The following is an 11349-nucleotide window of genomic DNA, read 5'->3' as shown; positions in this document are numbered from 1 at the left end:
GACATTTTCACAACAAGAGCTCACCCCTCCCCTCTTCTTCCTGTTTCCACCTTTTATTGCTGAGTGTGACATCATATGGTATGGAATATCCCTTTGGTTGGTTTAGGTCAGCTGCCCTGGTGATGATTCTTGCTCACCTTTTTGCCCACCCCCTAGGAGGGTTAGAGAGAGTCCTGATGCTGTGCCAGCACTGCTCAGCAGCAGACACAACACTGGTGTGATACCACTGCTGTTCTAGCTACAAGTGCAGAGCACAGCATTGTATGGGCTGCTGCAGGGAGTTTACATCCCAGCCAGACCCAGTACAAAGCTTCTCAGAGAACCCCTTTTTCCTTACAACTCACATACCCGTGCCTCTGGGATCAAGGTAGATTTTCCATCCCATTTTCTCATGTCCTCTCCATGGTCACGTAGGTAAAACTACAGGCTGTCACGGGGTGTGTACCCACTGTATCATCTTCCTTGCATGGATGGACACTTACCCCTGATAGCTGAGACACTGGTTTGTACAGGTGGGGAGGAAAATAATCTCTCTTCAAGTTGGTGGACCTTTTCAGAAAGTTTCTCCACAGCCAATACGCAGGCCTGTAGGGAAGAGGAGAGACTTTCTTCGTACTGCCGGAGTAGTTTAGTCAATTCATCCACCATGGGCTCCTCATGTTCTTTACAGGCCAATACTGCCAATGAGCTGGCATATGATGATGGTGCACTCCGTACAAACTTCCGCCACATGGGTCGTGTACACCTGACTTCATCTGGATCTGTGGATGTTTGTCCATTGTCTAGGTCCCTATAAATCACCTCCCATACGGCTAATTCCCTCAGGTACTGGATTCCCTTCTCCATAGTGGTCCACTTGCCTGGTAGACATAAAAGTTCTTCCTTGAAGGGATACCTTTCCCTCACAGCTGAGAGGAGACGCCTCCAGAGGCTGTGAGATTGTGCTCCATCTGCAATTGCTTTGTCAATGCCTTCGTCTCTAGCAAGGGATCCCAGCCGCCTGTCTTCCCTGCCCTCTAATTGCAGACTCTTGGCTCCTTTGTCCCAGCACCGGAGCAGCCAGGTGACAAGCTGCTCACCTATACAGCGACCAAAATCTTTTTTGCACATCTTGTAACTCATGCTGGTATAGGTTTTGGGTAGTGTAGTGGGTTTAACTGGCAAGGTTTTGGTAGCAGGGGGCCATAGGGGTGGCTTCTGTGAGACGGATCTAGAAGCTGCCCCATGTTTGGTAAGGGCCCCACTGCTGACCAGAGCCGAGCCAATAAGTGATGTTGTTTGTACCTCTGTGAGAGCTTATTTAAGACAGGGAAAAAAAAACAAATCGCTGTGCCACATAGCGGCTGGGAGACTGAGAGGAGTGAGGAACAGCCTTGCAAGCACCCAGATCAGTGAAGAAGGAGGGGGAGAGGTGCTCCATGCACCAGAGCAGAAGTCCCCTGTGGCCTCTGGTGAGGACCATGGTGAAGCAGGCTATCCCCCTGCAGCCCATGGAGTACCACGGTGGAGCAGGGTTCTACGCTGCAGCCTGTGGAGGAGACTATGGTGGAGCAGGTGGACCTGCACTGATGGAGGCTGCGGCCTGTGGAATACCCCTGCCGGAGCAGATTCCAGGACAGACCTGTAGCCTGTGGAGAGGAGCCATGTGGAGAGGAGCAGGTGACCTGGCAGGAGCTGCTGCCCGTGGGGGACCCAGGTTGGAGCAGTTTGCTCCTGAGGGATGGACCCCATGGTACGGACCCATATCTGGAGCAGTTTTGAAGAGCTGCTGCCTGTGGGAAGCCCACGCTGGATCAGTTAACCAAGGACTACATCCCGTGGGAGGAACTCCACCGCACAGGGGACGAGAGTGACTGAGAAGGAGCGGTGGCAAAGAGGCAGTGTAGACTGACCATAACCCCCATTCGCCCATCCCTCTGCACTGCTCTGGGGGAGGAGGTGGATGGGGGAAGGGGGAAGGTGCTTTTGGTTTTATGAGATATGTTCATCTGATTCGTGTCAGTATGGAACAGTGCTAGGGCCGCATGGTATGATGAATGTGACCTTCTGTCTTACATACCCTTGTATAACCACAAGTCTAAGAAAAACAGAGTGGTTAATGTATATGATTTTTGTATTCTGCAAAGGAATGTTTTTGCAATTCGTGTCAATAGAGAGCTTGAAGGGAAATGTATTTGGAGGCTTTTCCTTGAAGTCTCTGATATCTGGGGGGTTTCAGAATAACTGCTAACTATTATGACTATTGCATGGGACACTATGTAAGTCTGCTATCTGGCCAGGAGATTAAGGAGATGGGGAGAGCTAAAGAACAACTAAAAGACAAAGCTTGCAGGGGATGTTGCACAAGCCTCTGACATACAGCCAAGTTGGACAAAGGAGAAGGACAAGAGGGAGGAAGACTAGGAGCCTTCAGCACGAGAGACCCCCAGAGGGACCACCGGAGACTGATACGCATGCTCCAGTAGGAGGGTTTGGATTCCGGAAACTAATTATAATAAATAAAAATCAGCTGCTTGATGTAACTGGTGTGCGTCTTGGTGGAGCAGAGACTCCCGGCGCACCCAGTGCTGTTTGCTTACCTCTATTCCTTTAATAAATTGTAAACTTTGATGATAGTCCTATTTTGAAGACTGAGCCATTTATTACAAATGGGGGCTCGTCCGGGATGGCTTTGGTTCCTGAATTCTGATTTGATCTAGGACAGGCGCCCCACCATTTGGTGGCTCCTGTTTGAGTCGGGTTGGGACTAATGCCATCTTGAACCTGAATAAAGGTAAGCAAAGAATTTAAATTTTTTTATGAGCTCCCTTGCCGGCTGCATCATTGTATTTTTGCCCGTAATTCTGCCTGCGAAGATCCGAACACAGACGACGGAGACGTAAGTGTTTAAGGAATATACCGTTCGGTTGGGTGTGATTCGGTTGCCTGTGTGTGTAAGAGTGTAACTGAGATGGAACTTAGTTCCGAAGTGAGTGTGGAGGTCTTCTAACCGCGGTTCCAATCTCCCGTGAGGGACTTGGCCGGTGAAGGAAGTGAGTCCTATAGGATTCGTGGGTGGGTGATAGGTCCTAAACTCCCTGCAAGACACTCTTACTAAGGTAACCAAGGGCTGTGGGAATTGCCATAGTAAAATTCCTAGATGGGTCAGACAGAATTGATGACCAAGGACCAGAAGAAAGGGAGCAAATTACCAGAAAGTCCATTAGGAATAATGATTAGAAATTGGAACAATAGGGGCCCCAGAAAATGAAAAAGTAAATTAAAAATGGTCCAGTATTATATGATAGAATGACCAAAAGAACCCTTAAGACCCCATGTATTTTGGTCGATATTTGGGTCCACAGAGGACAGGGTCTGTCAGGCTTTGAACATTAATGTTAATAGTAGAATACCCGTGGATCCGAAAGAGAGCAAGTATGCTGCAGCTGAAACATTGGAATTAGAAATTAGAGAGCAATTGATTAAGAATGAATATGTGCTACATTTGTGATGTACTGTGGCTGTGCTGCGCTTAGACCTCCAGATAACAGGAGCCTCTCAGACCCAGAGAACCAGATCAAAACAACCTCATGGTTCAGACTTTAATCAAGGGGTCTGAGATAAGGAGGACTGTTCACAAAGGGACAGATTATGCATATGTATAGGAGTGTTGGGAAACTTCATGTATATGTAACTCTTTACTAGATATAACCAAAGCAAGTTGCCACGACTTTGGTGGGACTACCCCCCCCCCCCCCCCCCCCGTGCTGCCCACATCTGAGTAAACATACCTACTTTACAATCTTACTGATTGTGGAGTCAGCTTTCTGTGAGACATTTTGGTGAGCCAGGCAGGAGACACTCTGCTCGGCTGCGGGATCGGCTGCGGAGCGGACGCCCCTAGGTGCACCCTGAGTGTTTTGCTCAGAGGGGACTCCACTCTCAGCTGCTCACCGCAGGAACAGACAAAGACCTCCCGAGGCTTCGGACAAATGGTATGTTTTCAGCTGCTGGAGGGATACTAACTGGAGTGTTAATAATTGTATGTGTTATTCTTAAATGTCCAGGTATTTTGTGTTGAAAGTATTTGTGAAAGTGTAAGGGTTTGAAACAAAGTAGAGTCACTCCACGAAGAACACAGTCAGAGACAATATTTGGTTGGTTGGTTATCATTCTAAATTATATTCTTGTGGTATGAATGAGATGTGCTAGAGGCCTCTCTGTGTGATTGCGTGATTGTGCTGTGTGAGTGAGACGCAGCATCACTGTAAAACGAGTGAGGATTTCCGATCCGCGGTTCCGTATTCTCCGCGAGGGGAGTGGGCGGAGACAAACGAAGTGCGTGACAGACTGAAAAGAAGTGCTGTTTTATCCAAGGTTTGAGTAGTGGTGCCTAATATATGGGCCTGGCGGTGTATCTTGTGATCCTATTTTTGCTCTTAAATGCTTTGAGTGTGACAAGAAAAAGGCGGCGCATTATCTAAGTAACTAACAGTTGAGAAGTGTTGGTGTATTTGCTGCGGTGTGTGGTCAGTTTCCCAAGTACTGGAGAGGGGGAGGGGGCTGACTGATTATCAAAGCGGTAGAACGGAGAGTCATTTCTTTGGTGGTTTGGGCTTGAGCCCTGGGAATTTGTTAAGAAGGGGGGGACCGAGTTTATTTAGGCATCAATACCTTTTAAACCCCCATATTGACAGATACACAGGAGTGATTCCTTGTTTTGTATGGGCTTCCTAACAAAGTGCATGAGAAAAATTGGCATTCGGCTTGAAATTCGGTCCTGTTGAAATGTAAATTTTTGTGGAAAAGGTGGTAATGTTTGTCTAGAAGATGGAAGGCTGCGTGCTTCAGCTGTTTTCCTGAAGTTCCGTGGATTTATGATTGAAATGGGGCTCGTTAATAATCTGAAATAGTAAAGTTTGTATGTGGGAAGAAGAGCTTAATCCCAGAGAATTGGGACATTTGGAGAGAAGATTAGGAAAAGATAGTAAAAACCCGCAGTAAAAAGGTTTGAGTGTAAATTGAAACAAAGGACAGTAACTAGTAAGGAATAGTAATAAATAAATAAATAAAAGGGAATGGGAAATCAAGGAAATGGGTAATATCCAAAACAAAGATGTTTTAAAGAAAGCTTCCTTGGGTGCATATTGGCACATTGGAAGGATATTGTTAGAACTGGTGGCACAGAAAGCAAGAGGACTTTCACTAAGTATTGCAATCAGTGGTGGCCACTATATAAAGTGAATGGCCACTTTATGGATCAATCGACTATAACATTATCTTGCAATTAATGTTGTTTTTAGGAGAGAAAGAAAATAGGATTAAATGTCTCATACTGATATGTTGTTTCAGCATCTTAGAGGGAAAAGGAGTGGAATTAAATTGGCCCCTGACTGAGCCTTTGGTGTTGGCATGAAAAAAGTACAGGCTGGAGAAAGATAAAGGAAGGGTTAAAAGAGTTGTTGAAGGTGTTAAAGGTGTGGCATGTAGTATTTAACAGAGCTGTTTGAAGTTGAATGAGCAGGGGAAGAGGATGTAGGAATGTTAATAGTTCTGCCTCAACAGGAGGCTGTGATCTCAAAATCACGGGTGTGAGCCCTTTGGGGCAGAGGGACCATGACAGTCCGAGAGAGGTGTCACGGAAACAGAAAAACAGTTAACCCTTAAAACAACCTGAGTTTATGAGTGAGCTCAGATTGCTCAGGAACTGTTGACGATTGCATTCCCCTGACCGACCCCACGCTGAGACTATAGTCACCCAGAAATAATGAACGGTAAATACCAAAATCTGGTTAAACTGGGAATTGAGAATCAGTTCCAACAAAATCCAAAAGAAACCCCTATGGAATTTTTGGACCGACTATGAAATGCAATGGAAAACAAAACAAAACAAACAAACGAAACTGGAGAAAATAGGGGCTAAGTTAGAACAAGGAAAATGGACACTGCCAGACAGGCGAGAGATATTGCCAAAAGATTATGCGAAGCAAATATTGGGATGTTTGCATGCACAATCACATTGGGGTACTGATTTAAAGACCAAATCCGAAATTTCCTTAAGTGGTATATTCTTTATTGCAGCGCTGGATGCACGGGGGATCCTTCCGCCTATCGTGCATGTTTGAAGTGACAAACTATATCATATTTATACAGCGAAACCATGAATATTCAATTAGCGCCTATACATATTCATTACCTAACCCCGCCTATCCACGCTTCGTATGCTAATTAGCTTATCAGTCCTCGCGCTTGCGCAAAGCCTTCCAAGAATTGTGGGCCGGGGTCTCCAGGATGTGGGCAGTGGTCTTTGGGAGGAAGGCCGTAGGTCTTCCTTGTAATGTACTTCCTTAATCAGTTGTTTTCCAGGCTGTAAAAATGCTGAGTTGTCCTTCAGTTTAACTGAGGGTCGGCAGATAACAGGATGTTTCAGCTAACAAGACATAACAGACCATTGACTCAAGTTATCTCAAGTCTCAGCCTGACTGAGTGTTAACGGATAATGGGATGTTTTCAAATAACAAAATGCTTAAACGTAACAGAAGGTCTACGGATAACAAGATGTTGTTTACTTTGTCCTTGCTAACTTTTAATCACAAGTTCTATTCTATCCTAAAGTAGGTTTATACAATATCAAAACCACACGCTTTTATTTTATCCTAAAGTGAGTTTATACTATATCAGTACAGAGGTGTTAAGTGATCATTTACTAAAACAATTTGGTTGCATTGTCTTTTTTTGAAATAGCAAAGCAAATTACACAACATTGCATGACTAATCAGAAGATAAATAAGAAAGTGTTTCAACAAGCAGCCATGGGAGGGAGAAACAAAACAAAACAGCTTATAGGCCTTTTGAGAAAGTACAAGTTGATTTCACTGAATTGCCCAAAGTAGAGAGGATAAAATATCTATTGGTAATAGTAGATCATTTAACACAATGGGTAGAAGCTTATCCCATAGCATGAGCTACAGCACAAATCAGGTGTTCTAATCTGATACCTAGATATGGGATAATCCAGTACATTGATTCTGATCAGGGCACACACCTTATTTCTAAAATAATAAAATTATTATGTCAATCATTAGGTATTCAGTGGGAATACCATACTCCGTGGCACCCACAAAGCTCAGGGAAAGTAGAAAGACTGAATCAAACAATAAAACAACAATTGGCTAAATTAATGATCGAGACATGAATGCCCTGAACAAAATGCATACCATTAGCACTATTAAACATAAGAACTAAACCATACAGTAAGACTGGATTATCACCATATGAAATGTTATATGATATGCCTTATTCTCAAGGGATGACTCTAGGGAACAATGTAGTTGAGGATCGTAGCACCCAGAAATATATAATTACTATTGGAAGGAGATTACAAGAGCTAAGAGAAATTGGAATGTGTTGCCGACGGAAGGAAGACCCAGACGCTCAATATGAGTGAACAGTGAACTTCAACTTTAATGGATAGCTCAGTCGTCTTTTATCTAGTTTGAACATAATCAACTCATACATATTGCAGAAACTAAGCTCAGGATTGGTTAACACTTCCCGGGCTTTTCAGTCTGGCCCTCCTTCTTTTGGCTACCTGTCCCACCTTAGGGACTTTCCCCGATGGCCCAAGGGCATCGTGTCCTTGAGCCTGATTGGCTCTCAGCCAGCTGCATACGTGCCAAGGCTCATGTGAGTTGAGTATGGTGCTTCACCAGCCCATTGTCTCCCAACTGCTCAACATTCACACGTCCTGCCTCACTTAACGATTCCTCCACAGGAATGATGGCTCAAACACCACCTTTAGGATTTGCTATTCATAAGATACAACCAGGAGACAAGGTCTTAATAAATAAACCTGGAGGGAAGAATCACTGAACCCCTGATGGGAGGGACTGTACCTTGTTTTACTTACTACTGAAACAGCTGTGGGAACCGCAGAAAGGGGTTGGACCCACGCATCCAGTGTAAAGGGACCAGTAACTACTGAAACTTGGAGGGTTGAGTCCGCTCCTGGGAAACTGAAACTCAAGCTAAGGAAGAACTAATATTCTGGCAACGAGGCTCTGCATGAATTAAGGATGCCAAATAAAGGGGACAAGCCTGAAGGGAGGAAAGGGAGAAGGCAAGACCGGGGCAGGACCCTTCACTGCGGTGTGTAGGGTCTACCGAGGGAGGCAACCCCTATGGGTATTGACTGCCGAGTGAAAGGGCCTCGACCGGACTTCTCCCACACTAAGGTCAGGTTGTCCTGAGAAAATAACATAAGAACCTCTTTTTTTAAACCTATATAAAATTGTGATTTGTTTTCCAGGAGCTGGATCACCCTGAAAGGCTGAACGGTAACACAAGCCTGAATCGACCCTGAAAGCGGACCAACCCCTTGATTGAAGGCGTTTGCCTATTCTGATCCAGCTATGTGGGCAGAAGATGGATCCTGGGGCTATAGGACCCCAATATATATGCTTAATAGAATAATTAGGTTACAAGCTGTAGTATAAATAGTAGTAAATAAAACCAGAGATGCACTTGGATTAATTGCAAAGCAAAATACCAAGATGAGAACTGCTTTGTATCAAGATCGCTTAGCTTTGGATTACTTACTAGCACAAGAAGGAGGAGGGCCGGACTGCTCAGGGTTAGGCTGGGCATCGGTCAAGCAGGTGGTGAGCAATTGCATTATGTATCACTTGTTTCGTACACATTATTAGTAGCAGTACTATTATCATCATTATTGACTTTATTGCTATTATTATTTACCTGTCTTTATCTCAACTCACTTTTACATTTCTCTCCCCATCCCAGAGAGGGAGGGGGGAGGGTGAGCGAATGGCTGTGTGGTGCTTAGCTGCCAGCTGGGTTAAACTACAACAAAAGGAAAAGCTGTAAATGAACTCGTAAAAGAAAGGAAGAAAGTTGCACATGCCCCAGTTCAAACTTGGAATGGAATTGATCTAGGAGAATTATCGGGGGGGGGGGACTTTATGGGTGTTGATTGGCTTACTAAAATTGGGATGGTTGTACTAGGGATATGTGGAGGATTCTTAACAATTCCATGTTTAATACCTCGTTTTACCAGACTAATACACTCAGTTATACAAGGAATGCAAATATCTGCGGTACCTGTTGTGGGAATAGAAATGCTGTTTTTGCAGAGTTACATTGTTTAGAGGGAAGGAATGTGGTACTGAGATATGCTTACAGTGATAAGAAAGCTTTGCAGGCGACCTTGTAAAATGCAGACAACCAGACTCCTTAGGACAATTAGGTGGAAATCACGGTGTCAAGTCAAGTCAGATAAGTGAAGAAATATTACCACTTCAAGCAGTAAAAACGTCAAAAGAAATTTGAAATTTAACAGGCCAGCAACTGAAGGCCATGCATTGTTTGTGAAGCATGGGTTAGATTGTGAACCTGGATTATTCACTCAGTGGGGAAACAGGGGAGGGTCCAGTCATTACAAAGTATATAAACTGTGTTTTGGAACTGGTAAGTGCGCTCTCCTGCTTGTGGGGCACCCGCCATTGCAATCACGAACAAATTACTACTTTACTGAGATCCTCGTCTGAGCCTGTTATTGGCTACGGAGTGTTTCTCACAGTGTTGACTCAGAACCAGGGAAAGAGAAAACCCATTCCCTGATGATAATAAAAACAAAAGAATATCCAAAATTGATACCAATTCGGCAAGTATTGACTTGATTGGAAAGGAAAACACGAATCAATACCATGAAAAAGGAGATGGGGGATTGTGAAATATGTTCATCTGATTCGTGTCAATATGGAACAATGCTAGGGCCTCATGATGAAATGTGACCTTCTGTCTTACATACCCTTGTATAACCACAAGTCCAAGAGAAACAGAGTGGTTATCTTGCAAAAGAATGGTCTAGCAGTTCGTGTTGATAGAGCGTTTGAAGGGTAAACCTTGAGACTCGGGTACTGAATTAAGTGATTGGGTTAGTAAAGAATAGATTGGAGGCAGCACACCTAATGTTAATAAGAAAACAATATGAACACTTAGAAGGAGACCAGGTTATTAGTAAAGAAACTCCCATCCTCCCACTCGCACGAGAAGCTGTTGCCCGGTTTGATGAACAAAATGGTAAAAACAAAAAGGGGGGATTGTAATAAATATTGTATAATAAGTTTGTTAATCAAACTGATGGGGAAGCTTGTGGGGGCTGTGACAACCCTGTATAGCTGGAAAGTCTCCAGCTGCCCATCCTGATAAGAACATGTATAGTGCTTGCTCAGCAAGATCGCAAGCCACAATGCAGAGGAAGACTACGGCCTTCATCCTCACGACCACCAGGAGGTCCAAGACAACCCCCTAGCAACAGTACGTGCAACCGCAGGACATACCAGGATATGCCACGTACACCCAGAACAACCAAGCTATAAAAAGGGGGACTCTGGCAGGGGTGAGGTGTGTGTCTTGGTGGATGTGGGAATATAAGTGTTTTTGCAGAGTTACATTGTTTAGAAGGAAGGAACGTGGTATTGAGATATGCTTGCAGTGATAAGAAAGCTCAACAAACAACCTTGTAAAATGCAGACAACCGGACTCCTTAGAGCAATTAGGAGCAAATCACAGTGTTAAGTCAAGTCAGATAAGCGAAGAAATATTACCACTTTAAATAGTAAAAGTGTCAAAAGAAATTTGAAATTTAACAGGCCAACAACTGAAGGCCATGCGTTGTCTGTGAAGCATCAGATAGATTGTGAACCTGGATTACTCACTCAGTGGGGAAACAGGGGAGGGTCCAGTCATTAAAAAGTATATAAACTGTGTTTTGGAACTAGTAGATGCACTCTCCTGCTTGTGGGGTGCCCACCATTGCAATCGCGAACAAATTACTACTTTACTGAGATCCTCGCCTGAGCCTGTTATTGGCTACAGAGTGTTTCTCACAGTGGAGCAGAGACTCCCGGCACACCCAGCGCTGTTTGCTTACCTCTATTCCTTTAATAAATTGTAAACTTTGATTGTAACCCTATTTGGGACTCAGTTATTTATAACACAACCACCCCTCAGGTGCAACTCCCAAAGTTGTACAAGCAGCTCCCAACCCCCCCCCCCCCCCCCCCCCCCGCAAACCCAGGCCCCAAGCTCCCACCCCAGTCACAAGTCACTGCATTGTACAAGCAGCTCCCAACCCCCTCCAGATGCAGGCCCTGACTCCCCACAGACACAGGCCCCAAAGGTGTACAAGCAACTCCCCACCCTCCCCAGAGGCACAGGCCTCAAAGGTGTACAAACAACCCCAACCCCCCCCTCCCAAGACCCAGGCCCCTACCATGTACAAGTGACTCCCAACGCCCCACACACACTGGCCCCAAAGGTGTAGAAGCAGCTCCACTCCCTCCACTCCCC

The 11349-nt window shown here is 44.9% G+C and overlaps 1 long non-coding RNA gene across 1 annotated transcript; it reads left to right on the top strand.

Annotated features, from left to right (window-relative positions):
* Nucleotides 1-4278: 4278 nt before the first annotated feature.
* On the top strand, nucleotides 4279-10972 carry LOC140000592 (uncharacterized). Its single transcript, XR_011805637.1, has 2 exons — nucleotides 4279-4356; nucleotides 8288-10972. It is a non-coding gene; the product is annotated as an uncharacterized lncRNA (long non-coding RNA).
* Nucleotides 10973-11349: the final 377 nt, after the last annotated feature.

The sequence above is a fragment of the Anas platyrhynchos genome, chromosome W, assembly GCF_047663525.1.
Source record: "Anas platyrhynchos isolate ZD024472 breed Pekin duck chromosome W, IASCAAS_PekinDuck_T2T, whole genome shotgun sequence".
In the NCBI taxonomy this organism is placed as follows: domain Eukaryota; kingdom Metazoa; phylum Chordata; class Aves; order Anseriformes; family Anatidae; genus Anas; species Anas platyrhynchos.
This window is presented reverse-complemented; position numbering and strand designations above follow the sequence as displayed.